This window comes from Microtus oregoni, unplaced genomic scaffold (genome assembly GCF_018167655.1).
Source record: "Microtus oregoni isolate MIOR12 unplaced genomic scaffold, Mior012 000117F_ref0000505, whole genome shotgun sequence".
Classification (NCBI taxonomy): Eukaryota; Metazoa; Chordata; class Mammalia; order Rodentia; family Cricetidae; genus Microtus; species Microtus oregoni.
In genome coordinates, this window is record NW_024544746.1 from 576,307 (window position 1) to 589,298 (window position 12,992).

Sequence of the window (12,992 nt, forward strand, 5' to 3'; positions counted from 1 at the left end):
AGTTAAAACCTTCCTTTTTATTTAGACAGAAACAGGGAGGTGATGTGTGATTCCCCTCTGTATGCTGTGAATATGTTTTACTACCATTGGTTAATAAAGAAGCTGTTTAGGTCTATGGCAAGGCAGAATAGAGTCAGGCAGGAAAACTAGACTGAATGCAGGGAGAAAGAAGGCAAAGTCAGGGAGATACCATGAAGCTGCCAAAGAAGAAAGATGCCAGAACCTTAGTGGTAGGCCACAGCCTCATGGCGATACACAGATTAATATAAATGGGTTAATTTAAGATGTAAGAGCTAGCTAGAACTATGCCTAAGCTATTGGCCAAAACAGTATTGTAATTAATATAGTTTCTGTGTGATTATTCGGGTCTGGGCAGCCAGGAAACAAACAAGCAGTCTCCACTTACAAGGATTCAGTCCCTGACTCTCTATGTATTCAAAGTCTTGCGCACTAAATCTCACTTTATATGGGCTCTGGGGGAAGAACAGGAAGTGTGATAGAGCAAAGTCATGAGCCTGTGGGAAGGAATCCCACAGGAGAGAGTTTCATGGTTCACTCAGATCTGTCCACCATCCTAGTACCTCCTGCCTCTATCTTGAAACAGCAAGATATAAACAACAGGAGCTGCCCTGTTCAAGCAGTAAAGTAAGAATTGGTAAGAATTGGCAGCCTGGTGGCAGTGGCACACACCTTCAATCCCAGCACTCAGGGAGGCAGAGGCAGGTGGATCTCTGTGAGTTTGAGGCCAGCCTGGTCTATAAGAGCTAGTTCCAGGACAGGAACCAAAAGCTACGGAGAAACCCTGTCTTGAAAAACAGAACAAAATAAAAAAAAAGAATTGGCAGTGGACAGGTTGTCGTCTAGGAAAGCAGAGTTGTGTTAGAAGTAATCTATCTACAGTAACTCTGGTCCTGCATGGCTAGAGATTAATTTCTCTCAACACAAGGGCTGCCTTATTCTTATGCAACTCATCTCTCCCTTCCTGCCTTTACTCTCCTGGGACTATCCAAACTCTGACTTGATTTTTAATCTTCTGGAAAGTAGATTCTTGGTCTAAGATCACTGGAGCACCTTCAGGGTGTCTTCACAAAGTGTGTCTATTTCCTGAAAGGAAAGCTTTTCTCACATTATGCAAATTCTGGAGTGGTTACTAAGAGGTGCCTGAAGGAATTATAGTTTGCGTCAGTTCCTCTGCACAAACACTTGGTGTCAGCAGAGTAACGTGCAGGCTGGGCTCTGACTCACAACTACCAATGTAACTACAAGTTAATTTTTCCTTTTACTTGGTTTGGATTGTTTTTCCAGCTGTGTGCTTTGTTGGAAAAAGGTTTGATCATACCTGGCAGCTGGATTTGGTGCTCCAAGAGAGTCAACTAGACAGAGAAAATCTATAGAGCGTGACTGCTGGCTGGAAGATTCTTAGTAGCTACCCAACATCCCCAAGTTGTTTGCTAACTGGAATTGTAATCCCCAAGAAGCAAGTGCTCCTGGGCATTAAACAGTTGGGCCAGAAACCATACCCTATCCCTGGCTGTGCCTACTTTTCCTCTCACCCTGCAACAGGCACACAGCAGGAAAAACCAGCTCTAGGGCACACTGGAGCAAGAGCCCCAAAAGCACATATTGCAAAATGGTGGTGTGCAATCTAACAGCACTAAAAGACCCCTGTCACACTTGGATTCTTGGTTGTCTAGAGCACAACAGAGAAAGGAATACAGACCTGTCTGCTGCCCCTCCCCCCACCCCACCCCCTGCAAGCTCCTCTGTTGTAGGAGGAGGCCACTTGTTCGTCCCGACCACCCAAAACCAAAATAATCACACAGAAACTGTATTAATGAAATCACTGCTTGACCCATTCGCTCTAGTTTCTTATTGGCTAACTCTTATTAATTAAGATTAATTTAACCCATTTCTTTTCATCTTTATATCATCATGAGGTGGTGGCCTACCAGCAAAGTTTCAGCAAGTCCATGGCGACTCCCTGACTCTGCCTTCATTTCTCCCAGCATTCAGTCTGGTTTTCCCTGCCTACCTAAGTTCTGCCCTATCAACAGACCAAGGCAGTTTCTTTATTTATTAATGGCAATGGCAGCACACAGAGGGGACTCCCACATCACTCCTGCAGCCTGAGCGTGTCACAAGGAAACAGTGGGAGGAGGTCAGGGTGGGGGCACTGAACAGCTGGAGGAAAAGATTCACATTCTCTGAGTGAGGTGTGGGATGGTATGCTCTGATGCTGCCTGATCATTGTCTCCCTTCAGCACATATAGCTGGAGATGAGACACTAACACTACTGTACCCCTAAAATGGGGGTACAGCGCTGAGATTCTTACTGAACTGAGTCTAGACTTTTGCTTCTGCTTCCTCAAGGCCCTTTGGAAAAGCTACTCCAACATCCTCTGAGACAGGCTATATGGATGGTTTTACCAGGAGACAAAAGGTGGATGGAAGGGAAGAAAACAGGGTCTGTGAGGAGTCTGGTGGGGCTTCCCATGCCGAGATCTGGTTCCTGCAGGCAGCAAAGCAGGGTTGGGCCTGGGAGAGGGATCTACCCAGATAATAGGATCTTGGATCAAGCCTCTCAATTGGAATATGGGCTTCCGATGTTGGGGGTCATCAATTTCCTACTACTAGCTAATCTTAGCTACTAGTTACTGAGACCCTGCTGTTTGTTCATGCCATTCTACTCTAAGAAGCAGGAAGACAGAATGTGATCTTATTTTTCTGGATGCCTTCATTTTACAAGAAGGCTGGGCTTGCATGAAGACATTTCCGGTGGGTAAGCAGGATGGTCAGGCCTAGAACAGAGGTTCATTATTGAAGGGGGCTGAAGGCTAAGGGGTCAAGGCATCATCAGGAGCCCCATTAAAGGCCTTCTAGTGTGATGAAGACTATGGGTTTCCTTAAACATGAAATGAGGTAAAAGTGTCATAACCCATGCTTCTTTTTAAAGTAATCCTTTGGCTACTGGGTGGTCAGGGGGAAGGGAAGCAAGACACTGGGAAGCTTCAGAGAGTCTAAGCCAGGTAAAGTGTTCAGGGAATGGCATAGGACTGAAGCCCTGAGGAACCAGGGACTTAGAATGCACAACAGATTCAGAGCCTTGGGAAATAAAGGGTAAATGTGGGGCTTATAAGAAGAGCCAAGATGAGCAAGGCATAACTTAGGCAGAAGTGGGGGGGGTTCTTTTGGGGAGCTGCTCCAGTTTGGACATAACATATGTGAGCTTACATTAGATATCCAAGTGGAGACAGATCAGAACCAGGAAAGAAATTCACCTTCTAAGAAAGTTATCCTCAAACTTCTCAGCATCCAGTGCGAGAAGAGTGGGAATTTGCAGCCTCAGAAATCACTAGGCAGCCTCTAGGGATCAGGCTGGGTTCTGCTCCAAGTACCAGAGCTATAGTTCATCTGCCTGCTCCCCCTAGTATCTCTGTTCCTCATGCCTGAGAGAACAATGATGGCCCTAAAGTAGGGAATTAGACCCTATCACCGCTCAGGCTTGAGTCCCTCCACCCACCCTTCCTCCCTTTGCCAGACATCCCTGCTAATGACCTCTTCCTCACATAGTCCCCTCCCTATCCCAATCCTTCTTCCCTTCCTGCTGCTTTTCCTCTCCTACCTGCTAGGTCTCTGACTTCCTCTCCTGACAGGCACAACAGGACAGGCAGGGAAAACCAGTTATGATGAGGCAGCTTCAGCTTCTACATTTCAGGAAAAGTCCACTGGCTATCCACCAGGGTTTCTCCACAGGGAAACTTCCATACCTGTTCTTTGAGCTTGGTCTAAAATGAAGACAACCCCTCTATCTGTTAAAAAAAAAAAAAAAGTCTCACAGGGCCCAAGCCATGAAGGGCTACTTAATTTTGTTATTTGCATTTTTCTTTCTTTTAAGAAAAAATATTGTGCTCATCTATAAAAGCATACAAATACAACCTAATCTGGCACAGATGTGCTGGGAGCTGTGGCCAGTCATGGCAGAGTAGGAAGAAGGGCCAGGTGGTGGAGTTGAGGGAGAATCAGAACAGTCACACCATCAAGACAACAGAGCGGACGCTGGTGAGTAGGAAACTCACAAAAGGGATGGGGGAGGAGGTTAAGAAGGAGGGGTCACCATGGAAGTCAATGTATAGGAACAGAGCCTAAGCCTACTCTGAGCTTCAGCAGTGAAGTATGATCACAGCTGGCTTTAAATCTGTGAGCCACCTGCTGCCACATGGAGAGTCCTTCCCCGTCTGGTCTGAACCACCTTCTTAATTGCCTATAAAGAGTCACTGGCTGATGACAAACACTCCCTCCCTGCCTAAGCTTCCCAGGCTTCTCGGTGATCTCTTCTGGACCTGCTAAGCCTGAATCCCAATCAGATGTCCAGTGAAGTTCTTAGCCTACCCCCTGCCTTCCTAATCCAGTTCTTTGTAATTTTCTATTCTCCCCTTCAGCTTTCCTGTCAGCTGTGAACCCATACCTAGCTATTCTGTGTTCAGTGTTCTCTTCCTATTGTGATCATTATGAGTAGTTTTTCTGGCCATTTTGATGGAACATCCATGTGCCTGCAGTGTGAGTTCAGACGCTTGGTTCCTCATGTTGATCTGCGTGGCTATCCATGTGATACGCTTGTTTACTGGAGTCCCTTTAGCTCTGTGACGCTAGCAGAAAATCTCAACAATCTGCCTGAAGGACAACGTACGCATGAACCTGAAAATGAGGAGTTGGCCAGAAACTGACCCCATCGGGTCACAGCATAGCGTTTATTCCAGGACCTTGACAGTGACAGTGGTGTACACAAAATGGCAGCAGCTAAAGCCTCTGGATGCTCATTTTGAGCCTCAACAAATATGGGAATATAGACTCTCCATATATGCCTTGTGGCTGGGTAGGAATATTAAAGTTGAGAGCCAGAATCTCTAGAAACTGAAGTGAGCTAATGCAGAGGAGGAGCGCTCCTCCTGAATCTGTTCAAGAGTCACCATCTGCTCATATTCTCAACATCTCATGGTTGTGGCTTCAGCTTCCACTGAGAAATTGTTTGGGGAGGAGAGAACATCCAGCATATTGGCCTTTCAGTTAACTTCTTCTCACAATGGCAAAAGAGTGCAAATATAAGCCAGGCAGTGGTGGTGATGCCTTTAATCCCAGCACTTGGAAGGCAGAGGCAGACGGATCTCTGTGAGTTCAAGGCCAGCCTGGTCTACAAGAGCTAGTTCCAGGACAGGCTCCAAAGTTACAGAGAAACCCTGTCTCAAAAAGCAAAACAAAACAAAAAAGGGTGGAAATATAATAGCCAAAGGCTACTCTAGCTGCAAATTTATACTAAGTTCTGTGTGTCTATTTTTAAGGATTTGAATACATATTATGCTTGTAAGAGATTGAGCCTAAAACAATTTTTAAAATGGGCTCATGATAAAAAGAGATATTTTAACATTTTTATCAATTCAACCTTCTACAGCTAAAGATGACAAAACTAAGAATATGCATTTATGAAGTGATAAAAGTATTAGTTGCCAACCTAGATGACAATGTTAAAGCCCCTCCTTGAATCTGTAGGAAGCCCATATCCAGACAGTACAAATGTAACCTGGAAGGGTATGAATAGGAACAACCAACAAGTGGTAACAGCAACAGGTTCTGAATTATGAACACTGTAGTTTAGTGATGTAAATTACCAGTTGGTGTGTGGTCAAAGAATGTGCTTATGTTTCCCAGCAGCCCAAACTCGAATAATAGTTACCCACAACATTAATATTAATAATATTAATCACAACATTCTGTGGTCCATGGCTCAGGCATATTCCTAGCTAGCTCTTACATCTTAAATTAATCCATTTCTATTAATCTATGTATCGCCTCGAGGCTGTGGCTTGCCAGTAATGTTCTGATGTCCTTCTCCTTCAGCAGCTACATGGCATCTGCCTGACTCTGCCGTCTTTCATTCTCTATCTCTTCTTCAATTGTCCGCCTTGATATATTCTGCCCTGCCGTAGACCAAAGCAGCTTCTTTATTAACCAGTGATAATAAAACACATTCATAGCATACAGAGGGGAATCCCACATCATTGGTGTACAGTCCTGAGATCCATACAAATGTAAGGATAGAACAATAAATAGTCCATAATTTGTCTATAAGAAATAAAGTTTTTTCAAGTTAGCATTCTCCTAGCCATCCCAAGTACCACAGGAATAAAAATCCAACCCACCAGCTCAGAACTAAGCCACAGAACAGCTTTAGTGGGATAGTTCAGGCTGAATAATAATGTAGGTTCATGAGGTGTCCTCCCAAGAACAAAGCAAAATAGTACACAGTATTTGAGAAGGAAAGAACAGAGTTGTTACCTTATCCCCAGAGCTTTCTGCAGTGCTCACATATAGAAAAGCATGCACAAATTCATCCATCCATCCATTCATCCATCCATCCATCCACCCAATCTCAATGTTCAACTTATAGCAGAGACCTTACAAATAGCAAAACAAAGAAAAAGATGGCCAGAACTGTAAAAACACAGCCACTGATGCACTCCAGCATGCTACTGTCCATAGGACCTTGTAAGTACTGGCTGCACCTCGCTGTGAGGTGGATATGGTCTCTTCATTGTTGTTAACCTGAACAAGGATAATCACAACTTTTAAGAATGAAATCCCAAAGAGAATCTATTGGACCAAGGTATATGTACATACAGAACATGCAACTGACATGTACAAGATGCATACTGAACATGTACACACATACGCAATCAAACATGTGCATGCACTAAACACATCCATGTGCTCACACATGTATAAATGTAGAACATAGAGTCCTGGAGATCCCAAATGGCCTCCTTCTGGCGTGTGTTCTTTGTCCCAGATGGTGACCTGAGCACAAATCCTTATCAACACAGCCCTGGACCAGGCATAACCAGGAAGTATATCCCTATCTACCACTGTCCTCAGTAGCAAAAGTGCTCCTTGCTCCCGTTCCTATGGGCTGCCTTCCCAACTCCACCCTTAGGACTTAAATGAAGACAGGAGTCCTCGGGCCCAGAGACCATAAGGCTAGCTACAACCTGACTTAGGAGTTTAGAGGTGTGCATCTCTTGTCTCAGTAACGAGCTGGTAACTTGGGGATCAGTATTTCCTCTGCCTCATCAGCAAATCCAGGTCTTCCCATGCTCTGGCCAAGTCAGCAGCTATCCCAGAATGCCCAGAAGCCAGAGCACATCAGTTTATGGCTCTAGCTAGCATTTGGCAGACAGACATGGAAGTCCTAAGGAAGAACCAGCTCTGTCCTTTCTAAAGTACCCTCACAGCCTATGTCCCATTTCCATTCATCCACACCAGAGTGTGCTGGCTAGTTTTTATGTCAACTTGACACAGGCTAGAGTCATTTGGGAAGAGAGAATCTTAATTGAGAAAATACCCCCAAAAGATTGACCTGTAGGCAAGCTTGCAGTACATTTTCTGCACACACTATTAACCCACACTCAGACTCCCAAGGAAAGCTTTACCCCATTTCTCTGAGCCCCACCCTGAGGTAGGAGGAAACGTCACCATTTTCCCATAGGTTCCTTGGCATGGCCAGCTCCTGTCAACAGCACACATTCACTTGAGAGTTCACGTACCCAGGGGATTACGGTTTGGGAAAGAAGCAGTGCCTGTCTCCAGCAACAGTCACAGCTTGCAATTAAAAGTCACATAGCGTTTGAGCAGGCTCCTAGAGCATGCACTGGACCTCAGGCCCTACAAGGGTCCAACTTGCTGTCTCTGCCTCACAGCTGAGCCTGATCACAACCTCCGGTGTAATTCAAGGAAAATGACTCTACATTACCAGGACAATGCAAAGGGATGGGCTGGGTTAGTGAGCAGAGTGCAGAAGCCTATACAGATAATCACTCATGCACTCACCTACTGACTGGGACCACTTGCCTCTGCTGGAGACCATGCCCTGTTCCTGGCAATCTTGCCTCCCACCCCAAGGCTGTGTAGGGCCTGAATGCAGTAAGTTGGTGCCAACTGGTTTGGGAGCTCGTTGGAGATGGAGACAGATGAGCTCCACTGAGATGTGAAACCTAGGCAGGTGCAGTAACAGATGGGTCAAGGACCAGCAGCCAGCAGAGGGCACTGCAGAAGTGTAAGAGACTTTGCTCAGGTTCTCCCACGAAGGATTTTCTTTCTGTTTCTGCACAGCTGGGCTCTGCCCAGGTTGTTCCTTAATCTCTCTCATAGTCAGAAAGTTTGGACAGGGATCAGGTTTGAGAAAGACTGTGGTCATGGGAGAATAGCAGGGGATGCTGGAACTTCAGTCACCCTCCATCACCACTTCCATGATGTGTTTTCTCTTCCTTCAAACATTAGAATCAGTGTTTGGAGTAGGAGTCTTCGTGACTTGCAGAATCTTAGTGTTTGCAGAGTAAGGTTGGTGCATTCTTCAGAGACTTTCCAAGGACTGTGAATGAGAATGGACTGGACAAAAAGTTGGCTCACGGGTCCTTAGAAGGGGCCAAGAGAGGCAGAGAAGAGCCCTAGGCCTGATCAGGACTGAGAAGGTGCCTCTGCACCCTGATTTCTTGAAGCCCCTCTGTCCTATGAGTTCACACCCCAGGCCTTCAGTGTCATCCCTGCTGACCTAGAGATGCTGACCTCCAAATGTTCCTCTGCTTCCACAATAGTAGTGGTGGCTCACAGTCAGATGAAGTAAGTCATGTGGCCAGTTTTCCTAAAGCCCAAAGGTGGTTCATCACAAGAGAGACCCCAGCTACAGAATCAATGTTCTTTTATATTTTGGGGCTAGTGGCAGCTATTTCTATCTAGTTTAGATATTTTTGACCCTATGTCCTAAACTTTAGGTTCTGAATGCAATAAAAGAATACCAGCCCAATAGAGGTTCTGGAACCTTGATAATTCGTGGTTTGGTTTCTGTTTTACTACCCTTCTCCAGGCTCTCTGCTGACCCTTCTGTCCCATCCTAGAAATGGAACCCTGAGATCAGGGAGTTCTTGGGGCCCTCAGCTTCCAGGTAGATGAATGAGCTGCCTCTGCCCACAGAACCCAAACCCAGAAGTTACTAGAAGCAGCAGTCCCACTTCCCCTCAGGGCACACAGTAATTTGGAAGTCTGAGCCTCTGAGGGTTACCAGGGCCTCACCACTTGTTCTGCTGAGCTACTACAAGCTACATAAACTTCTGACACAATGAAATGTACCAACAGTCTTGGGTGACTGTATAGGGTGTTGTGAAACATTGGTGACCACATAAATGTCTTGCTTCTTCACAAATAAAACAGAAACCAGACCACGAATTACCTAAGCTGCGCAGGCAACTCCCACAACTTCCCAGGTAAGGACAGACGTGCGCCCATAGGGAGCTTGAAGGCTGTGGCGTACCCACACATAAGTGTCCCCCTTCCTGGGCCAGCTCTGGTTAGTCTGAATTCAGGAAATAACCCCAGTCTTCAAAAAGTAAGGAAGCCGCAATGTTAGTTGCTTCCTTGGGCAGCCTTCATGGCCTGGGTGGGTATAGGGTAAAGAGAGGGACATCCAAACAGCCTGGGAGGGGCCCAGAACTCCAGGACTGTCCACATCATCCTGTGACTGAAGATGGCTGATTCATGTGTTTCCTGCGACAGCCACAGCGGCATCACATCCGCTCTGAGGACTATTTTTAACTGATTTATGTATTTCTTATAGGAGGAAGATATCAGCTCCTTTCTGCAAGACTTTTGCAATGTGCTCGTGTCAGCACTGACACCATGGGCCAGGGGAGCGCATGCCTTTAATCCCAGCACTCGGGAGGCAGAGGCAGGCGGATCTCTGTGAGTTCGAGACCAGTCTGGTCTACAGAGCGAGTTCCAGGACAGGCTCCAAAGCCACAGAGAAACCCTGTCTCAAAAAACCAAAAAAAAAAAAAAAAAAAAAAAAAGCCTTGCAGAATTTATCAAGTTAGAAGTGTGAGTCAGGCTTGCAGACCACTCATTCTGAAAAAGAGGAAACTCAGTTGTCAGGTCCTTCTGACTGATTACCAGATACATTTTGAGAAAGAACACATTGTTTCTTTAAATCCTTTCAGAAGTGCCTGAGACAGGGTGATGGCTGTGTCCTCCTGTGGGCCATTGCCACTGCCCACCAACTGTTGATGACCTTCTGAGCAAGAAAGGACGTAAGGCTTAAGGAGAGCTTCTTTGAGGCCACAATGTCTTGACGCAGCACCTGCCTTCAGACAAATGTGCACTCAGGCCTGCATAAACCTCTGGGCTCAAATCAAGTCTGGGGGACTTGTAGAAAGTATCTGTTGGTTCCCTGGCAGGCATGGGTGAAAGCAAGAAAACGTGCTGCCTAGCAGGAGTCCAGCCAGATGAGAGTCTATTGTCAGCAGGAGTCCCTTAAGACACAGCCAACAAAGGAGACCATTGTGTGCCTCCAGAGCCCAGAGGTAGTCACAGGGCTAGAAAGGCCTGAGGAAGGTGAGCACATTTTTCCTTCTCAACTGAGTGGTATTTATATACAACAAAGTAACAAGGGGTATCTTGTGCCCTCTGCTTAGCAAATGAGAAAGTTGAGGCACTTGTCTGCATCTCTCCAAACCTGCACCACCACCCCCCCCCCAGCAAATGTGGCAACTTCCATCTTGGAAGCCCCTAGGATAGCCAAAGTCTGGTTGAGTCTCCTAAAGAGGTGGGCAGCCTAAGGCTTGTCTCTGTCCTAGGGGTCCAGCATGGGAGGGCCATGGGTAGGGCATGGGCCAAACTGTGAGTTCAGTGTTCTCACTCACCAAGATACCTATCTGTTTTCCTCCCTTGCTCTCCTCTTTGCCGGGAGAAGTAAGATGGCGAATGGTTGGAGGCAGGACCTGAGCCTAAAGCTAAGACACCCTCTGAAGTATTTACAGGAGGGCTTTGTTTTGATCTGTACAACCATCTTTGGAGAAGGGGGAACCGGAAGCTCAGCCACCAGCTAGCACCCAGCCTTAATGCAGGCTGGACTCCAGCCCAGGAAGCTGGCCCCATCTCTCCAGCCTCTAGGCTATAATTTGTGTCCTCCAGGGCTCAATATATCTAAGGCTTAATGTGGAAAAATGGTTCCACTCTGTCTCACCCCATACCCCAAAATAAACTTAGATTAGGGAGAAAAAGCATAATTATAAAAGTTTTAGAGTAAAACACAAAATGAAGTCTTTGCCCTCTCAGGAAAGCAGGCAAGAGGCAAGCTCCAAAGCCTCTAGCAAACAGCTGATAGATTTGGCTTTAAAAAAAAAAAATTTAAACTTCTATGTGACAAAAATATCACCATTAGAAAGGCAAAATGGCAATGTCAGCACTATAAACACAGTGTTGATGCTCATTGCATACATAGAACTCCCAAAAAGCAACGGAAAAAAAAGCAGATACCCAACCGAAACAGTGAAGGGTAAAAATTAAAAATAATAGAAAAAATATAAAACATCTCTATTAATCATAGAAAAAGTGAAAAATATTTAATGACAATGCTGAGATGGATATAAGTGGGCCTGGAGAGATAAACTGGAGTCTCATCAGAGATTTGGAGACCCCAGCCAGCTCTGTGGAATGACACCTGTGCAGAGGTTGTGTTTAACATGAAGACTAGAGACTGGGGAATTTGGCTGAGGTGAGTGATAGTACATGATACTGGGGTGGCCGTCTCGGTCTGCAGGTCCTTTGTTCAAATGCCCTAGGGGATGTGGACAGGAGGTTTAGTGAGACTACTTTCTCTAAACTCCAAGGAGCTCTGTCAGCCTACTGGAGACAAAAGCTGATCAGCTCCAACTCCAGGCAGCCGCCTCCCTCACCCCATCCAACTCATTTCTACTGTTTTAGGGCCTCCCACCACATCCATTTCAGCCTAGACCCCCACCCTGGAGTTTCTTCCACTTGGGGGTCAGCCTTCGTGTATAGGCAGTGTCATCTCTCCCTTCCCTTTCTGCACTCCAGTGAGCTGGGGGAGGGGTACAAACATCACATTGGAATGAAGAGTGGTAGCTTCTGCCTTTCAGAGAGTTCCTGTCTCTAATTTTATACATGACATGAGCCAGTAATTTGATACAGATGTCTGTGAAATTCGCAGCCGGATACATGGTGGTGGCTGGTGGGTGGTCACTAATGGCTCCTATCTTATGAACCTGGAGTGAGTGAGGTCCGAAGGGTCTGTCCCTGGGGAACAATATGGATCATTGTAGGGTTCCCCCCTTTTGCCACAGGGACCTCATGCTTGAGCCAACACCCACGCTGTGTCATCTCAATGGGAGAAGGGAGGAGTGATTTAGGGACTGGTCTCACATTAAAGCCATCTCCCTGTTTGGGGCCACTGCCCTTTCTCTCTGTACCGCCATTTTCTGCATATTTTCCATGCCAAGAAGAACCCTGGGCTCACCTGTTCGCACCATGACATTGGATCATCACCTTGCCTTTCCCCAGGTCCCATCTGAGCTTAGAGCGCTCCTGGAAGTCTCCTTCCCACTGAGATTCACATGGCTCCTCAGCACCTACCTTCCACAACCACCTGCAGCTGTAGGCCAAGGCTTGGCACAAAGGCCCAAGGATCATATGACAGCATTTGTACTGAGAACACCCATGAAGGCTGTGCCCTCCTCTACCCGGTACTGAGTGCACCCATGAAGGCTGTGCCCTCCTCTACCCGGTACTGAGTGCACCCATGAAGGCTGTGCCCTCCTCTACCCAGTACTGAGTGCACCCATAAAGGCTGTGCCCTCCTCTACCCAGTACTGAGTGCACCCATAAAGGCTGTGCCCTCCTCTACCCAGTACTGAGAACACCCATGAAGGCTGTGCCCTCCTCTACCCGGTACTGAGTGCACCCATGAAGGCTGTGCCCTCCTCTACACAGTCTTCACTCATTTGTCTGTTCTTACAGATCATCTCCCCTCCCCCTTTTTCTCCTGACAAGACACAGTTTACTGATGTTAGGCAAATATTTGCTACAGCCTGATTAGAAGCTGCAGACGAGTATGGGAATGGGTGGGGATTCATCCTGGTCCACCAAGACCTCTA